The 14763-nt window shown below is 43.3% G+C and overlaps 1 protein-coding gene across 6 annotated transcripts in view; it reads left to right on the top strand.

The window, feature by feature from the left end:
- The window catches only part of pde7a (phosphodiesterase 7A), a 116322-nt gene that overhangs the window by 15392 nt on the left and 86167 nt on the right, over positions 1 to 14763 (top strand). The window lies entirely within an intron of this gene.

Raw genomic sequence — 14763 nt, 5'->3', positions numbered from 1 at the left:
TTTTGAGTATTATCTGTTCTTCGTAACACAAGGATTCAGAATATTTGTTCAAAACCATATACATCTTCTGCCTCCACCCTTGGGTTATTATTTTGATCTAAAACGCCTCACCCTTATTTTGCTTTCCTTTCTTGTTATGGTTATAAAACATCTGAGTGTTTTTACCTACTTATTTTTTCATGCAACTTCTATGTCATATCATATCATATCATATCATATATATACAGCCGGAAACAGGCCTTTTCGGCCCTCCAAGTCCGTGCCGCCCAGCGATCCCTATTTTAAAATTTTATTCCTGCACCTTCTAAACCTATCTAGGCTTTGCACAGTACTAAATCATCGTCTTCAATTTCACGCCATGGATGCTGCCTGACCCACTGAATCCCACCAGCAGTTTTCTTTTTTGCTCATGATTTCACCATCTGCAGTCTATTGTGTTGGCATTTTGGGTTTAGTGGTCAATATAACTCTGGCATTGGAAGCTAAAACCATAGCCTGAGATGAAGATAGACATGTCAAGAAAATGAAAAGAAGAATCAGATATAGACTATGTAAAATTGAGAGCAGGGTAGAGATTAGTAACAAAGGGGCAGGAAATTATTGAATCTCCAAATGCAGGAAGTGGCACCAACGTATTATCAATGTAACGGAAAAAGACTTTCACGTATTCTACAAAGTGACAGGTATAGTTTGGGTCCATGCAATTTATCATTGTTACGTTTTTGACTTGGAGAAACTAAATGGAGTTGAAGGATGTTGACGAAGAATTTCAACCAGACATATTAGTATGGTGGTGTAGGTGGACAAATTCCTCCAGGGAAAGGCCATGTGCCAAGGGATAGGATCTCTGCGAGGTGGTGCACCTGCTTCATGGCTCCAGAGACTTGAGTTCAACCAGAACTCACTGGGCATCATGTTTTTGTGAAATGGGAGAAAGCCAGAACATGGGGGTGGAAATTCACAAGGTCACAGCAATACAAACAGACAGACAGCATTGTCCTTGCCAGCAGAATTCATTATTCTCAACTAAATGAACCAACAGTCACTGCATAAACAAAGATACTTCAACAAAGACGCATTTGCATCTCCTCTTGGTTTTGCAAAATCTCCTTGAGTAATTACAAAACCAAAGATCCTTATCACAGCTAACAGAAGCATCAGCGTTTATATGGTTTGCAAATTAGCTGCACAATTCTTAGCTGCACAATTCTTTAACCCTTAGCTAAGTTCTCGTCATGCTGTGTGATTACAATTTTATAGCAAGTCACAAATAAAAGATCACGCGGGTTTGTTTTTCATCACAGTGCTACAAACTAAAGTCAATGCTTTACTAGATTAAAAATATACTGATTTAGAAAGCAGTTCTGTGCTATGTTGTGGATAATGTTTCTAACCAAAGAGGCTGAGCGCTCAGGAATTGTCAATTTGTCTGGAGGGATGGGCCATGCACTCAACATCTGAAAGATAAATGTATTTTCATAACCTGCCTTCCAACAGTAAAAGTAACAGTCAAATATGGAAAATGGCTATTTCCCAGTGAAAACAGATGTTAATGATGAAATACACCATCTTTGATGGTCAGCACAGCTAGAGGCCTTGAGGAAATGAGTGTCTGAAGATCTTGGTGTTTATTGGAGCAGCAGTGATCCCTATCTTCTTGCATGGTTCTGATGCTTGGTGAATCTTCAGCAGATACTGCAGGGCATTGGAAAGATATTACCAATGCTGTCTCTGCAGAATCCTCCATATTCATTGGAGGGATTCATTGGAGGGATAAGTAAACCAACCTCTGCATTTTTTTTCCAGACCACTGTCCCAGCACAGAGGCTCTAGTTACACTCAGTCAGCTCCGTTGGGCAGGCCACATTGTTTGCATGTCTGACTACAAACTCCCGAAACAGATATTCTAGTCTGAACTCCGATAAGGTAAGAGATTACCATTTGGCTCTACACAAACAACCCACCATCTTTCACCCCATCTGTGGAAGAGTCTGTAGGTTCCCATAATGACCCGATTAATCATCTCAGAACATGTAATTGGAGTGAAAACAAGATGTAATTGAGACTGAGAAATTGCTAAAAAAAACAACTTGTGGATAATATTCTAAAACGAATTAATGGCTGCACAGTGGTGCAGCTTGTAGAGCTGATGTTTCACTGTGCCAGAGACCTGTCTTTGCTTCTGACCTGGGGTGGTGTCAGTGTGAAGTTTGCAGGTACTCCCTGTGACTGCGTAGGTATCCTCTAGGTGCTCCAGTTTCCTTGCACATCCTGGTTTCTTGGTTAATTGGCTTCTGTAAATTGCCCCTAGTGTATAGGGAGTAGATGCGAAAGTGGACTAATGTACGACTAGTGTGAACAGGTGATTGATGATCAGCTTGGCATCAATGGATTGAAAGGCCTGTTTCCGAGCTGTATCTTTCAATCAATGAAATAGGTTTAGCTTGTGCATTCTCTTTCTCTTATTTGTCTATGCTGCAGTGGAATCATTGATGAATGCTTTTGGGTTATCAATGTCTTCCCATCATCTCTTGAATATTTCAGAACCAAGGAATATGTAATTCCTCGTCAACCTAGCCTCAGTAGTGTTCTTTCTACCTTATTCGGCTGATCACGAATGTTTTCCTTTCTAGCCAATTTGCTGGACCAGCAGGTTGAATATTTCTTGAAATAAGCACTCCAAAATGTAGGAACAAAAATATGGGGGGGTGGGTGGGAGGGGGTCCCCAAGATGGTCGCCAGGGCCAGGGCCTGCCGAGTGATGGGAGTGGCGGCTAATTTTCGGCCTCTGTCCAATTTCAAATACAAAAGAATTTTGCTCAATAATTTGACTGTTATGGAAACTGGCTTTCAGAACCAGTATATTTGTTCTGTAATTGAGTAATGTCTAAAATAGAACTCTTTTTAGCTGATATTTGCTCAAATTCATTTTCTTAGGTTTTCTTGTTAAACCAGTTATTAATACTTAAAAATCATTAAAGCTTAGGTGTTAACTAAGGAATTTAAAAACTATTTCTATTGACATGCATAACAAAGTATTTGTTAGTAATTAGAGGGCTAAATACGTCTCCATGAAAAGGTTACACCAACGTATGTACCTAGTATATTGGAGAGTTATAATGCAATTGACGATACTCTGCAAATTCCCTTTCTCTGGGAAGTCTGAGGTCATTGATGTTCTGCAAAGACTATTACTTGGACCTCCTTGCAATACAAGTTTAAATAATTTTGATGAAAATGTAGATGGTCTGATTGCTCAGGGAGGTGGTAGAACCAGATATAAAGCAATGTTTTTAAGAGGCATTTCGGTTGACACAGGCACAGTCTGGGGATATGACCCATGTGCAGACAGATTAGTTAAGATATCATGTTCTGTGCAGTTGTGGGGGGTCGAAGGGCCTGTTTTGTGCTGTACTGTTCTGTATTCTATGTTTTCACTCTTTCTCTAAACTTCAGCATCTAATAATTTATTTTTGTCTTTATTTTTATTCTGTAAACTTTCTGTACACTGAGCTAAATATTTGTCTCTGATAAGTTTGGGTGCCGTTGAGCTCTTTGTTATGTTTATTGACATGATGTGAATACATCAAAGAACCCACTATGTTCAAATGATTACATATGGTAAAACTTGTATCTTAAAGAAAATTATTTATTTCAAAGGATTGCTGGCCACTGATCAGTCGAAAGGTTGCTTTTTGATTCCTATGTTTTGCAAAGCCTTAAACCATTACTCAAATTATTTATCACCATCTTGCATGGTTTAAATTGTAGTTGTTTGAAAACTAAGAATGGATTAATGTAAATTACGAATAGATTTACGTGTCCTTGTTCCCCTTACTCCTATTTATTCTAAAATGTGCTACTTTTTGGGGTGTCTGTAATCTTCCATTATGTAGTGTAACCACTATTGTTCAGATTGTGAAGCTCCACTAACAGTCAGCAGTCTTCAACCATTTGTGTACTTTTGGTCACCAATCTAAATCAAGCAACCACTGCAAAAAGAACAGATCAACAATTTCCACATTACAGCCTATTTATTGGCCAATATTTATATATCTGTATATATTACTAAAACTCAGTTTGTTTGTTATGTTTGTTATTTTAGGATGTTTGTTAGTTATCAGCTGTGTTTTTGTGCCTCCGTCTACAATTTTAGGACCACCCAGGCATGTGCATTTTCCGCGGATTTCCACGTTTTTAAAATCCATCTTCCGCACTTTTTGAATTATTTCCACGTTTTTCACTTTGCCAAAATCGCATTTACCAACGGAGAAATCAGATTGGGGAAAAAAGACAAGAAACTATATATAGACTTGTAATGAACACTAGGGTTCTTCCGCTAGAGGTCACTAGGGGTTCCGCGAGAAATCCCCAAAAATGTGGCCCCTCGGTTGAGCAAGGCAGCCAATCTCGACCTCATCAGGACTTGCATGGCCAATTTGTCAATTTGGCCGATAGGGGTTCCGCGAGAAATCCCTCGCGCCCTGGAAGTCTCCCAGAAAATGTGCACCTAGGCTGGGCAAGGCAGCCAATCTCGACCTCATCGGGACTTCCACGGCCGATCGGTGGGTTGAATTTGCAACCTGAGGCCGGGGCTCTGGAACTCCAGCCCAGCTGGAGCCAGCAAATCTATCCCCATAGTCGGCTTCCTTGGCCGGCTCGATAAACCAGCAAAGCTCTGGAACCAAGAGTGCCAGAAAATCAGTGATGGAACTGTAATGAGTAAATATTAAATTTAAGTGCAAGATTATATAACTAAATTAATTAAGACGGGGTTAAAATATAAAACACATCAGAAAATCCAATTACCACATATTTGGGCTGATTATCAATTAATGTGCAAATTTACTTCAAAATGTTATTAGTATACAGTGACATATTCACATTATTTTGTAATGTCCGTTTTTACTTTGAAATGCACTAAAAGAGGCTTGAAACTAGTAATTTTGTGTGTAAATTTTCCAATTTTTTTACCCCCGCTGCACGCCTCATGCAAGCGCTTGGCTCTTTTCCTTTTTGTTTTACCTCGCTCACATGCCTGGGACCACCTTACTCACCTTTGTCCTGGCGACCCTTTAAACAAGTTTCATTCAAATTGGTCTGGTATTTTTTAAGTTTCAGAGGTTTTAAAGTTTAAAAATTACCTATAAAAACCGATTTCTTCCCATCTTCAGCATGTGACGTCACAATGGGACCCGCCCGAATGACAGCCAATGAGGGAGGGGGGGGCTCATGCTAATGGCGGCGGGGGGCACGACCCATCAGTGACGTTCCACGTGGGGGGAAGCGCAGCTCATTTAAAAAATAATCCAGCTCCATTACCCTTTGGTCCGGCACCCACGCGGGGAGTGGCCGAGATGCCGTTTACTCCAAGATGCCGTTTACTCCAAGATGCCGTTTACTCAGCCTGAGCCGTCCAGCTCCTGCTTGTGTTGTGTGAGCCATCCAGCTCCCGATTGCACTGCCGCTGCTGTTGAACCCTTTAAGCCCCTGTCTCACTTAGGCGATTTTTTTTTTTTTAGGAGACTACAGGTGACTAGGCTGTCGCCACACGGTCGCCAGGGTGTCGTGTGTATGGTCGTGAGTAGTCTCCAAAGAGTCGTAGAGTTTTTCTGTTCGTCGCTGGATTTTGAAATGTTTAAACATTTTCGGCGACTGTTGATTTGAGGCCAATGAGCGTAGCTTGACGTCTCCTGACGTAGGTGTTGTCGTAGGTTGTCGCCAGGTGACGTAGGTTGTCGCCGGTGCTGACTTTGGTGAATTCAATTGTCGACTACCTATGTCAACCGGCGACCGGTACCGGTGTCGAAATTGGAGGACAAAATGACGTGAATTGTCTCCAGTTGTCGCCGACAGGGTCGTAGCTTGTCGCGGGTAGACGTAGGTTGACCGGTTGTCGTAGGTTATTGCCTGCGCGGTCATAGATTGTCGTAGGTGGAAGTCTTAAGTCGCGAAGATTGGGTCGCCGGTTGTCGGTAGCTTGCGTTGCTTGACGTGGACTAGGTGGTAGGTTGTTGTAGCTTGACGGAGACATTGTCGTGGGGGGGGGTCTAGTCTCTGATTTTCGGCGACTTGCTACGTTTAAGGCAGTCGCCGAAGTGGGACAGGCCCTTAAAGCTGTTTTTCTTTACTTTCCTTTGCAAAAAACGTGTTTTGATTTAAATAAGGAACGATTTATTTTACTGATAACATTTTTTTTGATTTAATAAAAAAGAAACCCCGCTTGTGCTGCTGCTGTTGAACCGTTACAGATTTTTTTTTTCCCGTTGAAAACATGTTCATTTTACAGAATAGATGTTTCATTTTAAAAGGGGGCCCACGGAGTCGCGGCAAATGAAGGGGGGTGAGACTGACTTTAACAAATGTGCTCCCCCCCCTCCCCGGAGAACCGGCGGGAGGACCGCTGCCCATCCCGGCATGCCTTGCGCCTGACCTCCCTCCCGAGGTGGGGGGGAGGGGAGTGGGGTGGGGAGGGTAGGGGAGTAGGATGGGTGCAGGTGGGGGTGGGGGCAGGGGGGACAGAGTGGGTGAGTGGGGGAGAGGAGGGGGGAATAAGGGGGATTGAATGGGTGAGTGGGTGAAGGTTCTAGACAAATACAGAAGAGGCTTTGGGTCCACGGTTCGCTCAGGCCCCGGGAGACACTCCCCGCCCGGCCGCCCATTTTTGGAAAAGACCTTGGATGCATATCGGTCGCTTTATTTTACATAGGATCTTTATTTCATTGCTTTTAAAAAAAAAAAAAAATACATCTCAATTTATTTTAAAGAAAAAACGCGATTTTTCCCAAGTCACAACGAGGAAAGGACCCAATGGGTCTACTTGGTCTCGTAAATATGTAAAAACGTAACAAACACATGACATCTTAATTGCATCAAAACACCTTTCCATTAAATGTAGTTAATGAGAAGGCAGGAAATATGGTTTTATTATTTTCTTCCCTTTGCCTACCCTTCTAATATATTTTGGATATTGCAGATGGGATTTTTGTAAACCTCTTGGCCACGTCCATCACTAGTTGTTAAATTCTAGGAAATGTGCACAAAAATTGTATCGTGCATGAAAGTTAAGATTCCTATTTGCTCTAGTAGGGAGCATGTCATGTTTGTTACTTGTGGAGTAAATGTTTCATACCAAGCAGATGTGTGATTTTGTTGCTGTTGTTGTTCTTGTAATGGAAGCAATACACAGAAGTTAGATTCCTGCAGCTATCTTTAACGTGAGAGTAATTTGACAGTTCATAGCTTCAAGTTCCTGGGCATGCATATCTCTGGAGATCTGACCTGGGCCCAGCACATGGATGCAATTGCAAAGAAAGCTTATCAAATTCTCTACTTAGAAAATTCGGTAAATTGACAAATATTTTTGAACTTTTACAGAAGCTGATCTCAGAGCATACTGACCGGTTACAACATGGCCTGGTTCAGTAACTTGAATGCCCAGGAATGAGGGAGGCTGCAGAAACTGCCTAGTCCATCGCAGGTAATGGACTCTCTGCCATCAAATATACCTACAAGAGGGGCTGCCTCAAAAAGGCATCTCATATCAAAGACTCGGACCATCTTGGTCATGCTCTCTTCTCGCTGCTACCATTGGGAAGAAGGTACCACGGTACCTGAGAACTATGACCGCCAGGTTCAGAATGGCTTTTTTTTTCCAGTAGCCATCAGGCTACTGAACCTTGTTGCACAACCCTACTTCAGCCATGATCTACCATGAACTTTATTTTTAGTTGCACTATGTGCTTCAGTTCTTCACTATCGTGTTCTGGTAGGCTATATTACTGATAATTAATTTATGGTAATTGTTGTATATTTACTGGTGTTATTGCATTAATGGATCTGTAGAATCATAGTGATACAGAGTGGAAACAGCAGTATTTGGCCCAACTTGCCCACACCACCCAACACGTCCCAGCTACACTGGTCCCACCTGCCCGTGTTTGGTCCATATTCCTCCAAACCTACCCCTCCATGTACCTGCCTAATTGTTTCTTAAATGTTGAGATAGTCCCTGCAGCGAATGAGAATTTCATTGCTCTGTTCTAATTACATATGACAGTTAAAACACTTGACTCTTTTTTTTTTGTCCGCTTTTAGTGATATTCAATTCTGTCATTAGAAAATTGCCTTTGACTATTTGATCCAAGTAACATGATTGATCTGCACTAATTGTTTTTGGTGTTGTTTTCATATTGAGAAGCCCTAGTGCTAGACATTGAAATAATTGTGCATTAGGAAACTTGTATTGGCAATTATATTTAACATTAGCTACATGCTAAGTGGAAAACCAGCTACTCCTAAACTCTGTTTCATTTGCAGTTGTCACCATGAGTATTGTTAAATGGTGACAGCATCAAAAAGGGAATTAATGGGCATGAGATTGAGAATAAGTTTGCAGACCTGTTGGAAATGAGTAAAATGGGGAAGGGGCTGATGAATTTCTTCTGCCAAAATGGATCTTGTGGCTGAAAGACCCCCCCCCCACTCCTTCTACAATTATTTTTGGACCTCCAGATTGCTGACCAGGACAAGTGTAAATTCTTTAGTGTTGTCAAAGGCATCTGTGGCCCAAAATACCAAGAATGAAGGTGAATCTATTGAGGACAAAGAGTTCGTCAGCAATCACTGGTAGGAATAATTCAAAGCAGCTCTGTGCAAAGAGCACATGAGTGCTCTTGACTCCATTTCACAGCAAACTATTTTCTCTGGAGTCATCATCATCCTTCATTAAAAGATGATATCATCAATACTGATCTTTGAATAGCAGGTCCTTGGCCTAACCTTTCTACTCATTGATTGTACTTGATGCTTATCCATTCTCACTGGCCCTGGACTGAACTCATTTCCTTTGCATGCTCTTACTAGCAGGCAAAGGAAATATTTTAATTTTACAAGGAATTGGGCATCGTGAGCTGCTGAATTTTCGTGCAAAGGGACCTTGAACAAAATATTTGGCTCATAGGAATTAACTGCAACATGTCTTTAAAGGTGCTGGTCAATTTCTGGTTAGTTATTTTTAGACTTTTGATATTTTAAATGTACAATGGAAGATTATTTAGTTTGGAATCTCAAAACACATATGAACTTCCCTGCTCGTGCATGAAACGATCAGAATTTGGTCGTCTTGTAGTTTTTGTACACAAATTTGTGATTAAATCATTTGCCAACAAATAATGACACAGTGGCAAGACCATTGTTTTGGTCCAAGGTTCATTCCTAATCTTGGGTGCTGTCTATATGGAGCATCCATGGGTTTCCTTCCAACTTGTCACAGGAAGTATTGAGTGTAGCTGACTAGCAAATAATTTTAAAATGGGCATGTGAAAGAGAATGTTTCGGGACTACAAGGAAATTAAGGAGTGGAGGAATGGGACTGATGTGATTGGATTGATGAGCTGAAAATCATCATATAGAGCTCTATCTGTTGAAATTGTGTTGGCTGATGGCTAAAACTGCCAGGCATCACTTTCTAAGGAATTTATTTCTTCATTGCTAAGCTAGCCTTTGGACCCAATAGCATAGCATTGACTTTCTGAAGGGAATGTTTGGATGCAGTCTTCATCAGTCCTCGGGTTTGTGTTGGCGAAAGCTAATATACTAATAGTTAATATGTTTGCTGATATTTTGGGGAAGCTTAAGAACTTATTTCAATCTGTTGCAATCGTTTTAAATGTTCTTTTTGAGATTTTTTTGAATTTATGAAATAGTTTTATGGCCTTTAACAGCCAGTAAGTTACCTGAAAATGGAAGTGTGTATGGCTAGGGACTGTAGCTATATGTCCAGGTGTGTAGGAAAGAATTGCAGATGCCGGTTTAAATCGAAGGTGGACACAAAATGCTGGAGTAACTAAGCGGAACAGGCAGCATCTCTGGAGAGAAGGAATGGGTGACATTTCGGGTCGAGACCCTTCTTCAGACCATAGTGTCCAGGTAGCAGATTGTCCAGAATGATCCACATCTAACTAAGCATTCCTGATCCAATTAATTATAACCGTTAAAATAAGATCTTTCAACTCTTCAAAATAGGATGACTACAATCCGATAATCTTCTATCTGCTTAAGATTTCATGGCATTAAAACACAGCCAATACTAGTCGCAGAATATGTTGAGGCTGTTAAGAATGATAAAAGAACAATGTCAATGAATCATAAAAAAATTATACTTCCATTATGAGTTTTCTAGGTATTTGCAACACTGAAGAACTTCAATGGTATAATTGTGGATAGAACGGTCTTCAAATTCCACAGTACCACAAACCTCACCTCAAATAATATCTTTAGATTTAAACAGTAATATTTGATTTTTTTAAAGAAATTTAAGCATTAATTTGTGGTTATCTGTTCAGTGTATGAGCAACAAGGGCATCTTATCGGACAAAGTATGCCCCTTTATCCTATTTTGAAACTGTGGGAATAATTGCAAAACTAGTTCACAGCTTCAATTACAACTGGGATTTTGTTTTAACCATAACATTTTGTTCCCTAGATGGTATTTGATGATTACTTAGTTCTGCCTTTGCCTACAAAATGCATTTGTGTCCACTGTCACTATATTGAAGGTTGAAGTCCATATGTATCTGATATTACTGGAATTATATAGTACAGGCAGATTCTGATGTCATTTGTTGCCAGCTCTATCATTTTGCGCTTAATACTCTGCCTTATGTCATCATTTTAACCTCACACAAGTTCAGCTTCGTGATCTTGCTAGTGTTAACATGCTAGGGTTGAGTGTGGTTTACAGTGAATAGTTACCTATGACGTATCACACCATGGCTGTGCTATTCCTCATCCTCTATGCATTGGTGTGTGACCACAGGCAGCAGATCTTATGGGTCAATATTGAATATCCTACGTAGTTGTTTTGCCAACATTCTGCAGAGGTACACAGGCTGCCTCACACACCTGTAATTCAATGCAAAAGAGGCTACTGGTGATGAGATAACTGGTAATGTTGTGTCAATGTAGGTGTGCAAGCCAGTTGCATTTTGAAATATGGGAATTTGTTGTGCTGCCTGGATTTGAACTGTAGCACACTCCCATGTGAAAAAAAGGTTGCATTCTCAGAAAACCATTCATATTGTAGCGACCATAGAGAATGGTCCAGGTCGTCGAACCCTCGGATTGGCCAGCGAGGTCACGTGGGAACGCGACCATGGGGATTGGTCCAGGGAACGACACCGCTGATTGGCCAGCGATGTCAGGTGCGCGTTTGGCGCCCGTTTTAGCCAGTTCGGCGAAGTCTTCAAGGAAGACAGTAAGTTTATATTGGTTGTCCTGTAACTTGTTGTTTATCTCTGTATTCGTGTATTGCGGCTGCAATAAACTTCGTCTACAACTAACGAGTTTCGGACTCGCCATATTGGTGACCCCGAACGTGATCTGGACGATCACCGACTGAGCAGGAACCCGACGCCTCGTTGACGATGACTGAGCAGGGCACACCGGAGTCAAGCGCGGCAGACGTTCATCTTCCGTTATTTTGGACGTACGCACCGCAAGCTTGGTTTATCCACGCCGAGGCCCAATTCCATATAAAGAAGGTGTCGGACGATTCCACGAAGTACTTCTACCTCGTCAGCGCTCTATCGCCGGACACAACCAAGCGCGTGATGCGGTTCATCGTGAATTCACCTGCGGAAGACAAGTATGAAACCATGAAGAAGGTATTACTGCGAACCTTCGGGTTAAATAAGCATGGTGGTGCGGCAAAACTTCTGCACCTACCGGAGCTTGGAGACCAACTGCCTTCCGTCCTCATGGCCGAAATGATGGTGCTAGCCGGTGAGCATACGGATTGCCCGATGTTTGAACAGGCATTCCGCGAGAAACTTCCCGAGGATGTCCGACTGCTGCTTACGGATTGTTCTTTTAAGGACCCCGAGGCATATGCAGCGAAAGCGGACGCGCTCATAGCGGCAAAGAACAAGGCAAAGGGTTCAATCAACAAAGTCTCGACATCGGTGACCACGCCACAGCGACGGCAAGAGTGAACTCGTCTCGGTGTCCCGGCTCAAACCTGCCCATTTGGACCCGGATCAACCAGTCCTGGTCGGTCAAACCCCTAGAAGAGGCCGACCTCCGTTAGTTCCGCCCAGTCCACAAACCCCCGTTCCGACAGTTCCTCCGGGACCCCCAGTTTCGGCAGTTCCCCTAGGACCCCCCGTTTCGGCAGTTCCTCCAGGACCTCCCGTTCCGGCTGTTCCACCAAGTCCGGAACCTCCGGCTCCTGTGGTTCAGGCTGTCCCTCTCCGTACTCGTTATGGTCGCGAAATCCGGCTCCCTGCTAGGTTCCGCACCTCGGGTTCTGGGGGGGGTCATGTAGCGACCATAGAGAATGGTCCAGGTCGTCGAACCCTCGGATTGGCCAGCGAGGTCACGTGGGAACGCGACCATGGGGATTGGTCCAGGGAACGACACCGCTGATTGGCCAGCGATGTCAGGTGCGCGTTTGGTGCCCGTTTTAGCCAGTTCGGCGAAGTCTTCAAGGAAGACAGTAAGTTTATATTGGTTGTCCTGTAACTTGTTGTTTATCTCTGTATTCGTGTATTGCGGCTGCAATAAACTTCGTCTACAACTAACGAGTTTCGGACTCGCCATAATATCATGATTTTCTGTAACTCAAACCATCGACAACATTTGTAGTTCTTTTGCATTTCAGTTTTTTCGATCTCGTAAATTCTGTAAAAACAAATTTTTATTCTGTGTCTCACTTTTTATATCGCATTTCTAAATTCCAAAAGAGCAAGTTTCTGTTACCTGAGCTGCTGTAGCAATGGGTGTACACTACTTAACAGAGTGAATGTTAAGATGGTGGTGAGCTACACAAAATTGCTATGTTGAGGCCATAGACTTTGCTCATCGTTTAGCTGATAACAATGAAAGAGCAATAGAGCCAATTTGAGCACCGCCTTCACTGCTGGATTGTCTGTGAATCTCTTGGGTTATTATCTTCAAGTTTCACAGTTCCACAAACCTCGCCTTTAAATATATAGGAAAATAACTGCAGATGCTGGTACAAATCGAAGGTATCACAAAATGCTGGAGTAACTCAGCGGGTCAGGCAGCATCTCTGGAGAGAAGGAATGGGTGACGTTTCGGGTCGAGACCCTTCTTCAGACTGATGTTAGGGGGGCGGGCCAAATAAAGGATATAGATGGAGACAGGAAGACAGTGGGAGAACTGGGAAGGGGCAGGGGAAGAAAGGGACAGAGGAACTATCTAAAGTTAGAGAAGTCAATGTTCATACCGCTGGGCTGTAAGCTGCCCAAGCGAAATATGAGGTGCTGTTCCTCCAATTTGCAGTGGGTCTCACTATGACGCTGGAGGATGCCCATGACAGAAAGGTCAAAGTGGGAGTGGGAGGGGGAGTTGAAGTGCTCAGCCACCGGGAGATCAGGTTGGTTAAGGCGGTCTGATCAAAGGTGTTGAGCCAAACGATCTCCGAGCCTGCGTTTGGTCTCGCCGATGTAGAGAAGTTGACATCTGGAACAGCAGATACAATAGATGAGGTTGGAGGAGGTGCAGATGAACCTCTGTCTCACCTGGAAAGACTGTTTGGGTCCTTGGATGGAGTCGAGAGGGGAGGTAAAGGGACAGGTGTTGCATCTCCGGCGGTTGCAGGGGAAAGTGCCTGGGGAGGGGGTGGAAGACAGAGGAATTGGGAGTAGGGGACAGACTTTTTGCAAGAGACAAGGTGGAAAGAAGTATAGTCCAGATAACTGTGGGAATCAGTGCATTTGTAGTAGATGTCAGTCACTGGTCTGTCTCCTGTGAAGGAGATGGTGAGATCCAGAAACAGTAGGGAGATGTCGGAGATGGTCCAAGTATATTTAAGAGCAGGATGAAAATTAGTGGTGAAATGTATGAAGTCAGTGAGTTCTGCGTTGGTGCAAGAGGTAGCACCAATGCAGTCGTGAATGTAACGGAGGTAGAGTTCGGGGATGGGGCCAGTGTACGGCTGGAACAGGGATTGTTCGACGTACCTGACAAAGAGGCAGGCATAGCTAGGGCCCATGGGAGTACCCATACCTACGCCTTGGGTTTGTAGGAAGTGGGAGGAGTCAAAGGAGAAGTTGTTGAGGGTAACAACCAGCTCTGCTAGGCGGAGGAGAATATTGGTAGATGGAGATTGGCTGGTTCTACGGTCGAGGAAGAAACGGAGGGCTTCAAGACCATCCTTGTGGGGGATGGAAGTGTAGAGTGACTGGACATCCATGGTAAATATGAGGGAGTGGGGGCCTGGAAACCGGAAGTTATTGAGGAGACGGAGAGCATGTGAGGTGTCTTGGACATAGGTGGGGAGGGATTTGACCAGGGGGGATTGACGACTGCATTGGTGCTACCTCTTGCACCCAGGCAGAACTCACTGACATCATACATTTCACCACTAATTTCCATCCTGCTTTTAAATATACTTGGACAGACTAGTGACTGACATCTACTACAAACCCACTGACTCCCACAGCTATCTGGACTACACTTCTTCCCACCCTGTCTCCTGCAAAAAGTCTATCCCCTACTCCCAATTCCTCTGTCTACGCCACATCTGCGCCCAGGATGAAGTGTTTCACACTAGGGCATCAGAGATGTCCTCATTCTTTAGGAAACGGGGCTTCCCCTCTTCCATTATAGATGAGGCTCTCACTAGGGCCTCCTCTATATCCTGCAGCTCCGCTCTTGCTCCCCCTCCCCCCATTCGTAACAAGGACAAAATCCCCCTAATCCTCACCTTCCACCCCATCAGCCAGCGTATCCAATAAA

Source organism: Rhinoraja longicauda, chromosome 4, assembly GCF_053455715.1.
Source record: "Rhinoraja longicauda isolate Sanriku21f chromosome 4, sRhiLon1.1, whole genome shotgun sequence".
Taxonomy (NCBI): Eukaryota; Metazoa; Chordata; class Chondrichthyes; order Rajiformes; family Arhynchobatidae; genus Rhinoraja; species Rhinoraja longicauda.
This window is presented reverse-complemented; position numbering and strand designations above follow the sequence as displayed.